Genomic DNA, 12,713 nt, shown 5'->3' with positions numbered 1-12,713 from the left:
GTATTATAATCGTTTGACACCATATAACATATATTTTCAACTCGCAGCAACAACGGAAGACCTACTCGGGGCTTTGCCACGAGCTCTGCTCTAGTATTTTTCAAAAATTGTATTTAGTTCCTTCTTACAGCAATGCCATAGTAAGCGTTTGTTACCTAACTAAACATACAAAAAATAAACATATATTCAATGCAACAGAATTAATAACGTACAAAAATATTACTGGAGGGATAAACATATGCCCTTCAGTAGTCCAACAATAATTTTGGAATAAATGAACATATGATCTAGATACAGCTTAGAAAAGTAGATATAGTTTTGACTAGACAGGGTAAATGCGTCTAATTACATGAAATAACCGGTCTGATGTACATTTTAAAGGCATCTGATTTCCAATGCCTCAGGAGTCTACTTTTACCGTCGCTAATTCCATAGTCTGCGCACTGAAAAGTCACGCCAATTCGAAATGATTGACTAGTGATTTTCCCCATCTGATTGTTAGCGAAAGATAAACGATTCTTTAGCATAACAGAAGATTTTAATCCTACGTATACTAGTCACAAGTATGCATGGTGTATAGCAAAATGAAGGAAAATCTTGCACTCCTCTGTGATTATTATTATTATTAAAGACTGAACCGGGGAATAATCTTAAGTCCCATATATTGTTGTATGAAAGACAAATTTTCCCAGGCTATGCTTACAGTAATTTTCTGCATATCTTTTACAATTTTATGTTATGATATGCGATTCAAATGATTAACTATGAGATTTCAATACAATGAAATTTGTATGCTATGCTATGAGAAATTGAAATGAAGGGCTTAAATATATGATATGCTATGCTATGGTATGCTAAGATTTGAACAAACACGCCTCCTTACACAGGAGAGTTCCAAACATTTCAAAGTAAAATGATTAAAAGACAAAGTTTACCACTAATCATTTATTCTTTTTAATAAAAAGATTTTAAAACCGAGTTAAAACCATGTTGTTTGCTATGCTATGGTATGATATAGTATGATATGGCGTCTGATAATCTATGAAACTGTATGCTATGCTATATCAGAGCTCAGGCATGAGATTCCAATGTTATGCGATGGTATTTCAATGCTATGCTACTTTTGGTGTATGCTGTAAGAGATATGCTTGAATTGACTGTATATGATACTAATCTATATTGTGTCATTTACGATAGAAATTTGGTTAAAATGTAGCAGATGTTTATTTGGAACGATTAAGCTGGATGTAATTTCCCCGATTTTCAAAAAGCCATAAACGGCTAATTAAAATATTGCTCGGAATAGAATCGAATAGCTTGGATATTGTACGTTGTAAAGAATCAAGGAGTTTGTGCAAGATAGTCCTAGTAATTGGTATTCTCACATCAGTTGTCGGTTTGAGCTTAAAAGCTCCAGTTAATACTTTTTGTATACAAATGACGAGCATGGATCTTGAAGACCGTTGAGTTTATGGACGTGACTGATGGCCAAAAGACATGATGTTAAAGTTGACGGTGTAAAGTCTTGTGTTGATGAACGGATTGATATCCGATCGTAAACTGTAATTTTCCGCAAAGTTCGAATTTTTAAACGTCGACAATGCGTGAGTGTAAATCTCGACTGGTTCTTATTTCTGTCCAAGGTTCTCATTGTAGGAATTGTTGTACTTTGGAACGAGAAAGCAAATCACATAGTATATTTTCCTTTGATGTTAAATGTTTTGCTTAAAAATAAATATTAAACTAGCAACAAGCTGGCGAACAAGAGCCATGATATATCTATCCTTACATGTTTGTTTGTTTTTAACATGCACCAATGCCTGATTATCACTGTTAAATAAAATACAGTTGTTAGTCAACATTTTTCATACTGCAATTGGCTTTGTTCAATTAAGGATCGGAAGTCCTTATCGTAACTATACCAGTTACCTATTGAATCTGCAATGTCCCTAACCGCTTCTAGGTGTTTAGCTTGCTCAAGTGGATACTTTATGCATACTATAGGCATATACCTATTCGAAGCTGTAAGCTAGTCGCCATAAAAGAAAATCCCACTTCAGTATCATCTTTCTTTACCTGGTAAATTGTAAGCCTATCTACTTCATTGAAATGTCTTCCTGGAGGGAAAAATTGTCCCTGCCTTGTTTGTTCCGGAGTAGCAGACTACCGAAATCCACATACTGCTTGGACGATATTTACGACTACACGGGCTTCTATTGAGACTGATGTACGTACAAAACCACTACTGGACCTACCTGATGTTATCTTACCAGATTGATTACCGATTGCTGCCTCGACAGTTTCCTGAATTGCATTATCCCTACTGGTATTAGAGTTAATACTAGATGCACATGCAATACTACCCTGACTAGTGATATCAGTTGGCTGGAGAGCATTGAACATGTTTAAAATATTCTCCTTCAGGTTGGGGTGACTTTTCCGTGACCTCTTTCATGATGGTTTCCAAAATCTCCCTCCGGAAAGATGATAGGAGAACTGGAGAGTGGTACTAAGCTAATTAGAGATTGCTTTCTTCTTTTGGTCGATGGTCAATTCGTCAATTGCGTAGATATCCGCTTAGGTGCCATGATGAACACTATTGAATATAGTTGCTGTGTTGGTATTAGCAAATGGTATTTAAGTACACAGTTTGAAGAAGGTGATAATATTTTTTTTTAATCATATAAATGCATAAATATGTCTTTAATCATATAGCATAATTCCAACGTTATCATTACAAGGTGATTTCTATAATATAGAATGATGACATAATACGGCCAATTTTTTAACTTAGTCTGACCTTGAAAAAAAGATCACACAAGCTGCGATAAAAATGAACCTTCCCCTGCTTGTTTAAATGGACGCCGTCTGCTAAGAATTTACGATCACAAAATATGTCTGCTGCCGGTGAAAGAAACAGTCCATTATGCTCCCAGAGGGATGCATAACTCAAAATGGTCATTTATAAGAGCATTGGCATCGACAAATTATAATTAAATGACTGCCAAAATCTTGGGAGTAATTTACATGCGTGAATATGTGAAACACTACACCATTTATGTAAAACTGATACAAATACTAACAGTTTTCATGCAAGTTCCTCCGGTGAATTTAATCGTCTTACATCATTGCCACCAACTATAAGAATGATATGATCCGGCTGGAATCGTTTAATTAAAGGTACATCGTGATGTAAAATACCATCAGAGATACGACCCCATGTTTCTTTGTACATTATTGCATACGAGTTAATACCCAGATCCTCACCATATCTCTAATCCTGATGGAAAACTGATGGAAACGACGGACAATAGAGTGTCCGGGGAATCACAACTTTGATTAAATCCATTGTCAGAGTATCAGGTAAAAGTTATGATAACATTGTTTGTAATCAATCAGTGACAAAGATAAGTAAGAATATATTCAATGCTTACCGTTTGCTTTTTTAAAGACATGGTTTGAAGGAATAGAATCGGTATTCAAAGGTGTTACCTGTGCGGCGTCCTGAAAGTAAGTGAATCGGCGCGTCTTTCTAAACAAAGAGAGTCACTAATATTCCGGCGTTTAATTTCATTGCTCAAATGAATACACCAACATTTTGTGACCAAAAAGAGCACTCTCTACTTCTTGTTAATACACATTTAATTAAAAAACTGGTAACTCGTAAGCCGAAAAATTGTAAAATCAACATTTATAAGGCATTTTAAGTAAACTTAAAATTCCAATTTCAGCACTTAATTGTAGCGGTCCCTCTCCCCCCCCCCCCCCCCAAAAAAAAAATACAAGAAGCTAAGAAAAAATATGACAAGAATTAAAGTGTGTATAAAAATATTTGTTGAGAACTGATTTTCCGATTGAAACGTTAACAATCATCTAATGACAAATGAAATATTCGGTACAGCATTAAATAAGTTTAGTCTAACACGAAAATTAAAATATTTCTTCGGTTAAAAATATTATATATATATATATATATATATATATATATATATATATATATATATATATATATATATATATATATATATATATATATATATATATATATATTCTTTTTTTCCCGATTGGTTTCAATTTTATGCAATGTGCAAAAAAACAAGGAACACTTGGATTATAGAACTTTCTTTACGAAATTGTGAAAGTGGTTTGTCTGTAAATCCTTTGCTTTTATTAAACATACCGCTTTTGTTGTGCCTTGTTGTTTATTCACACGATAATATATGTTTTAGTTGATAAACAGGACAATGGTTCTACTCATATCAAACGTGAAATACTTGTACATTGTTTATGAACGAATATTTTTTTTTTTTTGGGGGGGGGGGGGGGGGTTGGGGGGTTGGTTACGTTTAAAACACAGGTTGATTGTTTATAAGGCTCAGTTCTGTGTGTTGTTATTGTCATGAAATAAGCTATCGTATGGTCTGGGTTGACAACATATAAAAAATGTAATATTGTAACATTAAATACAAAAATATTCATTTATTTTTTTTAACCGGTCTCAATGTTTTTAATCTTATATGAATTATGAAATATTTTAAGAACTATTTTTATTTCGAATTATATCGATTTTAGTGGGTTTTTTTTATTTTTAAAGGTCTTTTATGTCTACATTACATTTTGTTTACATATAGGATAAAACAGTTGTTATGTATATGCTTAATCTACAGGGTTGCATGTATCATCATACAAGTAAAATTCCTTTAAGTTTTATTACAGTTTCAATAAATACAATTTTTTTTTTTTTATATTTACCTTTATATCCGTGCGTGATAACAGTTGTAATAGACGTCTTCTCTATATCTTAAAAAAAAAGATTCAACCATACAATTAAATTTCAGATAAATCTTAAGCTTAAATGTAAATAAAAATTCAATGTTTTACATGCGTCCACTTTAAAGAACTATTTCACCTGCGCAACACGTGAAACACAGTTGATACCTGTAAACGTCTGCATCGATGTATTAATTAGTGTTTAGATCAACAGATAAGACAAGCCGGCGTGTATAGGACATGATTATACTTATATTCGTCTAAGGAATCATTAGATTTCTTTATGATATGTTAATTAGTAAACTTTATTTGTCGTAACTAACTCAACGTTGTGTCTCTCTTTTATATCACGTTATTAGCATCTTTAAGATCAATTTATAGGTCAAATCATACTGTGAAAAAAAATGTATAAGGTAATAGTTTAGTAGACCACATCTGTAGCAGTATCTCAGAATGACTGTATCATATAACTCATTACTTTGGGGGATAAATATACACCACTTCCTTCAATACTCAGAATACGTATACTATTTCATGATTGGACATATATTCAAATACTATTTTTGGATGGGAATTGTGTAATTCAATTGTTAAAGATCAACTCCAAGTGAATCGTATCTAGTACTTATTGGTGATTAAGAACACTTCTCTGAAAATAAATTGACTTTTTTTGATTTTGTACAAGGGAAACAACACATGTCTAAATTAGGTTTTAAGTACATACCGGACATAACCAATTTTCAAAAAAAAAAAAAAAATAGAAAGTTGCGTATTTTCTCATTGTTACATGAAATTATTGAAAATAAGGAAGTGCAGTAAAACTCGAGCATAAAAATAATCCATGTTTTGTAAATTCAAGTGGCAATGTAAAACGTTGCGTTTACAATGAAGAGTTCTGGAACAAATATAAATCAAATTATATCATTTTCTGTTAATTTTCTTTTCCACGAATGTAATTACCAAGGTTTTCCCCCAAAAGTATAATACATAATGTTATTTTTACGTAATTCCCTGTAACATGCATTTTCTTTTTAAGTATTTTACCATGAAGAGGTTTTCAATGATGATTACTATTGAGACTGAAAAAAATACTGGAAAAACAAGTAAAAAAAAGAAAAAGATGTTACCTTTTTTAAATAAGTATTCAGTTGGATACGGCCGATACATAAAACTCGTGATCAGTAGTTGAAAACCTTTTTATCGTGGGCTTTTGATCAATTAATATACAAACATTTACACAACTGATTTTATCGTGGGCTGTTAATCAATTAATATTCATACATTTACACAACTGATGAAGTATGATTTGGAAACGACACTGGAGCATATATAATAAAATTCATTAAGAAATAGCAATGATGTAGGGTCACGTAACTGCAATGTTCACCTGACAAAGTATCAAACGAAGTTCACATGTTACATGTAGCCAGTAATATGTAATCCCCCGTTTAGCGTGTTCAGATCACTTAGAGCAATAGGCATAACTTAGATTTTCTGACATAAGATAATATACGAAAATGTGAACAAACTTTGTCTTCCTAAGAAAATTTATTGTTAGTGTCCATTTACACTCATTGAAATTCGCTGTTATAGGACACTTTAAATATCCGTTGGCAACGACTGTGTATGCATGTTAAATTTTGAAAAACAACTTTATCTTAAAAATATCGTGTTATAAAAAGCATGCGAGAATCATTCCAAAGAATAAAAAGCAGCCGTTGAATAATTTTTTTTTAATTTAAAAATGATTGTTAGTCTATGTGGTTATTATATAGCATAATATGATCGTTAAATGTTTAGTTTAACATCGTGTTTTGATATTTCTTTGTTAGGTAAAGGTACTCATAAATAGGAAACAAAATCGTTAACATATATATATATATATATATATATATATATATATATATATATATATATATATATATATATATATATATATATATCAGTTTGCATTTGTTTCAAATCATGATAAGTTTTAAGTCTTGTCTATATATGTGAGCTTTTTATCATTCTACAAATTATACGATCGATAATAGCTTTATTGTAGTAGTAGTTGGGAATGTAAGCTATTCATTTTCTCGCAATTTGTGAAATACCTAATTGTGTTAGGTAACCATGATTATGATTAAAACTTCGTCAAAGAGCCCGGAGACTATCTAAATGAAAAGGTTGTAGACAAGCAATATACGCGTAATCCAAATCAATATAATCATCTAATGAACTTCCATGGCTGACAGTCATCACGACTTTCCAAAAAAAATTAAAAGGTATTTTTGGTTAAATGTTGTAAAATTTAAAGATTCTCAATCAGTGAAAGTGTTTAAACTAGAGCAGAGCTCGTGGAAAAGCCACGAGTAGGTCTTCCGTTGTTTGTTTTTTTATTTAATCTTTCTAAATTTTTATCTATCTGCAAGTTTAGAATTGTTGCGTGCAGACACAATTTAGTAATTAGTCAAAATTGATGTCATCTCTGAACTTTTCTATAGGGAAGTGTGTGTCGTCTGATGTGATTTAATGATACAAGTAGACTTGGACATTCAAAATAATATTAAGCTAAAAAAAGATCAGCGGGAGAATTTATGCAAAAGCGAGCATCTAAATTTTACACAGATGGTGATGTTCATAGAGACACCGCTATGTAACGTGAATTAAATAACCTTATTTACAGAAATGACTATTACTTCTCTAGACGATTCAATAAAATGCAAAATCCTTATTCTTATGTCAGTGGGTTAATCTTTTAAAAAATGATGTGTAATCAAAACTAAAACAATTCTTGAGTTCGCGGCTAAATAAACTAATATATGAGAGATGCAGCTCTCGTGTGTTAGATAACCGCTGACCGCTAGGTTGTCCTGCCGCCACCATGGTGACCGATTTTCTCGGCTACGGGCGAGGGAGAGATTACGTAATGGCACACTCACACAGCTCTGATTCAAAGCAGATTTCAAATGCACGGAGTTAATAACTAAAATGTAATGCATAGATTTTTTTTAATTCCATATTTTGTGTTTTACTAGAAAAGAAAAAGAATGTGTTGTTTTCTAATATCCGCTTTGAAGGATTGTACACTATATGAACTGAACAACAATGACAAACTCCTAAACAAGCATGTATTTTAAAATAAATATTTCTTATGAATTTATGCCTTCTGTCTAAACCAGCATACTTTCTGTGGTAACTTTATGTCAGTTGTACGCACAAAGACTTTCGTTAACTTGTCAAATAAAAACAGGAATATGTTAACATGTAAAGCTTTGTACACTCATACTACACAAATCACTTAAAAAAGAACATTGGAACGACCTTTATGAGATCCCAACAAACAACTTTTCTAGCAACAGCCATATCAAAATTCGAACCGTTTTTGAGTTATTACGCAAACATTTTTTGGGGCTATTGGCCCTTAATTTAAGGAGCCAGCCCTTTTTTATTGGTGTCAAATGAAAACCCTTGACATTCTGCACAACTTTTATTCTACATGTCGTTTCGTTTAAAAGATGGAATATGTCTAAATTTTCGAACTTTATGAAGTCCTGATTGTTGACCCCCTACCTTTTCCGAAATAAAAAAAAACGAAATCCAAAAACAAAAACCAATGTGCAAAACTACAATGTCTCTGTTATTCAAATTCGTTGGATTCCCATTCCATGCTAACATACAATAAGTAGTCTCGGAGCCTTTGTCTGGAAACCAAAGTTTTTAAAAAGGGAATTACTCGTTAACGGAAATTAAATTTAAATTTTATAAAATGCTTAAGATGGTGTTATGTAAAGTCTATCAGCCCTAAAAAAAATTGAGCAAAAAACCGTTTAGAAATAAGCACTATATGAAAGCTCAAAGTTCGGGTTTAGGAAGAAGAAAAAAAAGTAAAATAAGAATAATCTTAACCAGCACCAAAACAGTAAGGTTTTCTGTTGGAACGAAAGACTTTAGTTATGATGTTCTTTTATCCATTCTAATATATCTAATATTGACGGATGCCCCATACCACTTAAACAAACAGATTTCGTTTTTATATTTATTATGCATTCCATTGATGTATTCAAAATGATTGTCTTAATCTCTTTTTTATTCTATTTGCCTCACCACTTCGAATGTGCTCTCCTACATTGACGTTCAATTATTTGAATTTCTTTTCACACACATTATCAAATTCACCATCTCATTACTCAAGGTTTCTTGAAATTGCATTTTAATAATGCCTAAATCAACCCACAAATGGTGGTCATGTGGAAGAAAACATTTATATATTGATTTTGCTACAATTATTATTACAAATTAGTATTACGGTTGTTACGAAACATTGAAAATAATATTATATTATATCCAATGGTCTATAGGAATATACTTTTACCGATTTTTACTCATGACCAAATGTTTACTATTATTCTATGCTGAAGTGTATGTTTACAGCGCCATGTTTACCCGTTTAACTGCAATAAATCTGTTGTCTCAAGATGTTTAAAAAAAATTATATCTCTTAAATTAGTATTTAATGACTTTCATCAGTCAGCAGAAGTCAAATATTTTTTATCCACATTTATAAGATTACTTCGGGTTTTCCATGTGTCCCTAAAGGCTGCGTGTTTAAGCGATGCTTAGAGTGCATTAAAATCTTAAAAGTAAACAATTGCATGTAACAAAATTATGATTTCTTTTTATTTTGACTTAAGACAACTCATGTTGGTTGGGTGTGCTTACTTTTCCTATCATTTAGCATGGTTTTTATAGCTTACTGTTAATTTGAGCATTACAACGCCATGGAATTTGAACTTCGCCTAAAAATTCCAACATGAAAATAAATTAGTTTAATGCAAGGAATTTAACTTCACAAGCAATTCAGAAAACATACATTGGATTGCTTCGCATTTTAACATGCGACCCTTACTTTTAATCTCCGTATACCAGAGAATCATAATTTGAACAAACTCGAATTTACACTACCTTATATGCTTCCACAAATGTTATAGCATTTCTGACTGATACTTGTCTCTTTATAGTCATGGGTAAAACTTCGATTTCCCCCTTCGGATTCTTTCAACCTCGGGAATTGTGAATTATAAAAAACTTTAACATGCCTTCCCTAAAAATGCTTCACATCAAATTACCGTTTTTTCTGTTTGGTTTTTGTCAAGACTATTTTCAAGATTTGTTTTACATATTTCTTTGTTAAAATGCGACTTCCTATTGTGTGTACCCAGTCATAGCAGAGAATACATCAACACAAGTTACACCTTTCCTGGTTGATTGTTTTTTAAAAACATTTTTATAAAGATTTTTCTAATTTTCTTATATATGTTATTACATGCATTTGTAAAAATATGTCGTGGCTTTACCCTACCCCCTTAAGAGCATGACTTTAATAAGCGCGTATTTATATTACCTAAATTATGCTTAATCACAAGTTTCAGCTTTTTTTAGCCACTTAGTCTTTGAGCAGAAGATTTTAAAAATGTTTTATTTTATAGATTTCACTTTTTAAAAGAAATGGACGCCCATTGTTGTTTAATAAACTTGAATTTTCACTACCTGAGGATGTTTTCCCACAAGTTAGAGCTTTCTTGAACAGTTGGTCTTGAGGATAAGGTTTTAAAATTTGTTATGTTTATATTCCTATTTAAAAAATCAACCCACTCATTGTGGCCCAAACATACGTCCGGGTTTCATGCTTTGAAAAAAAAAATAACAAAAAGGACCCCCCCCCCAAAAAAAAAAAAAATAATAATAATAATAATAATGATAATTAATCTACACTACCTGATGACGTTTACACATGTACACAGGTTTCATCTTTTCAAGCCGTATACTTTTTAAGAAGTAGATTATTAAAAGATATCAACACATTTGTTAAAGCAAATTTAACAATGTACAAATTTTTTCACGATTGAGTTTGGATTTGAGAATATTCTGGATTTGGTTTTCTTATTAGAGTTTTTTGCAGGTGCACGAGCTGCTTACATATTTCCTAGTCCCTGTGCTGATAACCGTATACAATGTTTACTATGTTTGTTTCTATGATACAAAACTTCTAAGATGGTAAGTTTTACATTAAATCTGCTTGTGTGAAGTTTTGGGCAGAAAGTTATGTATATGTATAAACGATAGCTACAAATGTATAAACAAAAGTGTTCAACTATGAAGTAGTATTTTTAGTAACATGTTGGAATGTTGGCACAAGTAATATACCTAAGAACGTGCATGTACATTTAAAGATACAAGTTTCATCGTAGCATGGTTCACTGTTTGCATGAGACGACAATAACGGAAACGACGGCGACGACAGACACCGATCAAAAAAATCTCACTTGTGCTTCGGCTTAGGTGAGCAACAATGAGAAAAGGCACTTTATGGTATTGAAACAAAGGTTGAACAACAACCGAAATACTGGGCATAAATCGGATATTTCATAACAAAAAAAATGTAATTTATGTCCTGGTTTGCGAATTACATCGACAGAAGTGAATACTTGTATATAACATGTACAATAACTACAGCAAGCATGTCACTAACAGATATGATATCTATCTGTAACCACTGACATTTTCTCGTCTGTGGTGATTGTGTAAAGTGAGTGTTTAAATCAGTTCATTAATTTTGCTATAAATGCTCTTCTGAAAATATTCTAACTAAAGGTACTTTACAGCTACACACTACATTGCACTACTTAAAAACAGTATATAATTTGTGCATAGAATGCATCTTTTCATTACAAACTGCACAGGTATATTTTCATCTAAACAAAATGTAAAATGCACACTAAGAATTTTACATATGTAGCTTAGTGTCAATAATTACGTTTGTTTGTCTCCTGTCCTCGTTGTGAATCGAATTGTGTTCCCCACGTAAATCCTTTAGGAATCTTTGATTCAGTGTTCACAAATGTTTCAGGCTTTTTTTCTGTAATACCTAAACAAATAACATTACATTTAACATTCGCTATAAATGCTATTTTGAAAATAATTTAACTAAAGGTACTTTGCGGCTCCACACTAAATTGCACTACTTAAAAATAGTATATATCTGTGCATATAATGCATCTTGTCATGGCAAACTATTCTAATATATTTTCATATATAAAAAGGCACGCTAAGAAATCGAGAATTTTACTTATGTAGCTTAGTGTCAATGATTACCTTTGATTGGGTGCTGTCCTCGTTGTGAATCTGATTGTGTTCCAAACGTAAATTCTTTATGAAACTTTGTTTCAGTGTTTACAAATGTTTCAGGCTGTTTTTCTGTTATACCTAAACAAATAATATTACATGTAACATTATTATTATTTTGTGTGCCAACAATTTCGTAAAATGGTGTAAAATATAGATAAAATATGTTTTTTTGTTGTTGTTTAAATGACATATGGATGTCTTTTGAAGCTAAACTTATATGCAACGACCTACGACCTTCAATTGTTTTTTTTTCCATTGGAGCTGAACTTGATTTCGTCTTGGGATATGGACGGGCAATATCTGTTGTAAACAAAAAAAATTCTTTGGATATATTCATTTTATTTAACATAAAGGGAAATATCTACTTCACCCAAAACAAAAATAAAGAAGACTGAATTAGTGTGTCAAAATACTTTCAAGAACTAACTGGGTTTTCTTTTTGAGCAGCCATATACAAAATTGCAACGCGCCTTGGGACATAAGCATTGTTGCTGGCAGCCATAACCATAGTTTGGATATTTGCATTGGTCATCGCAGTGGGTTCCGGTAAAGCCAGTCGGACAAACTGCAGCGACAAAATATTAATTCAATGTAACTATTAAGTTTCTTAATACTTCATTTTTCTAACAAAAATATTTTTCTATAGTTTTAAAAACCTTTTAATTTATTTTTGTATAAATGTTCTATAAACTTTATGAAATGCGTCCAATCGATAATAATCGTGACTTTAACCGTTAAGGAAGTATTTTCTCTTTTTTGTTTATTTTTGGCGA

At 31.7% G+C, this 12,713-nt stretch overlaps 1 long non-coding RNA gene across 1 annotated transcript; it reads right to left on the bottom strand.

Moving 5' to 3' along the window:
• Positions 1 to 1,797: 1,797 nt before the first annotated feature.
• On the bottom strand, positions 1,798 to 12,494 carry LOC128183031 (uncharacterized). Its single transcript, XR_008243521.1, has 6 exons — positions 12,368 to 12,494; positions 12,175 to 12,240; positions 11,908 to 12,018; positions 11,570 to 11,680; positions 4,753 to 4,800; positions 1,798 to 3,532 (listed from the first exon to the last, which is right to left on the bottom strand). It is a non-coding gene; the product is annotated as an uncharacterized LOC128183031 (long non-coding RNA).
• Between the last annotated feature and the right edge of the window lie 219 nt (positions 12,495 to 12,713).

This window comes from Crassostrea angulata, chromosome 5 (assembly GCF_025612915.1).
Source record: "Crassostrea angulata isolate pt1a10 chromosome 5, ASM2561291v2, whole genome shotgun sequence".
In the NCBI taxonomy this organism is placed as follows: domain Eukaryota; kingdom Metazoa; phylum Mollusca; class Bivalvia; order Ostreida; family Ostreidae; genus Magallana; species Magallana angulata.
The sequence above is the reverse complement of the archived record's forward strand: the minus strand, read 5'-3'. Positions and strand labels throughout refer to the sequence as shown.